We start from the raw sequence: 797 nt of genomic DNA, 5'->3' as shown, positions 1-797 counted from the left end.
GAGAGAGAGAGAGAGAGAGAGAGAGAGAGAGACTCTGCAGATGGCCAAGAATCATTCAGAAGCTCCCTTAGGGGTCAAAGTTAAGTTCAAGGTCTGAATTAACTCAGAAGAAAAACAAGGATAAATAGGCCAGTGTTCACCCAAAAAGCCGCTAAAGCACCGCTGTCCCAGTCCTGTGAAAGCTTCTGTTTGAGGCCATATAGTAGGCTCAGGATCAAACTGAGCAGCTTTCCCCTGTAGTGTTCTAGGCTCACACACCTTTGTGGGGTGGGGTGGGGTGGGGTGGGGTGGGGTGGAGTGGGGTGGTGGAGTCCCATCAGCTGAGTCGCAATATAATAGGTACCTAACAAACCCTCATTGAGACAGCTCCCGGTTTCCCATGGCAAATTCTGGCTCAAGTCTACCTCGATTACCAGACTGGAGCGTGGGCAAACCGAAAGGCTCGGTTGGGCAGCGCCTGTGCACTTGGCTCTGACCCCGCCAGGCGCTAGGAGGGCGTGACGCTGCCCTCACGTCTCCTCCCCGTCCTTTGGCCTCCGAGAATCGCGCAACGACTCCCACGTATTCGGTTGGATTTCGGTCGAATCCTGATCGGCAAGGAACGCGAACCGGACCCCAAGGAGGCCCCGGGGCGGACGAAGCGGTGAGCCGAGGATGCGCGGGTTGGGATGCGGCCCGGAGGATGCGCGGGGAAGCCTGAGCTAACGCTGCCGAGAGGGATCCGAAGCGGGCGGACGGGCGGGCGAGCCGGCGGCGGGAGGGTGGCTGCCGGGGCGCGGTCGCGGATCCGGGTAGCC

General features: G+C 59.7%; 1 protein-coding gene across 1 annotated transcript in view; it reads left to right on the top strand.

Moving 5' to 3' along the window:
- The first annotated feature begins 405 nt into the window (after nucleotides 1–405).
- Slc41a2 (solute carrier family 41 member 2) overlaps nucleotides 406–797 on the top strand; it is a 73,599-nt gene continuing 73,207 nt past the window's right edge. Inside the window, exon 1 of the mRNA XM_005358234.3 lies at nucleotides 406–643. The gene's annotated coding sequence lies outside the window, so the exon portion shown is untranslated. The remainder of the gene's footprint in view (nucleotides 644–797) is intronic.

This window comes from Microtus ochrogaster, chromosome 24 (genome assembly GCF_000317375.1).
Source record: "Microtus ochrogaster isolate Prairie Vole_2 chromosome 24, MicOch1.0, whole genome shotgun sequence".
In the NCBI taxonomy this organism is placed as follows: Eukaryota; Metazoa; Chordata; class Mammalia; order Rodentia; family Cricetidae; genus Microtus; species Microtus ochrogaster.
The sequence above is the reverse complement of the archived record's forward strand: the minus strand, read 5'-3'. Positions and strand labels throughout refer to the sequence as shown.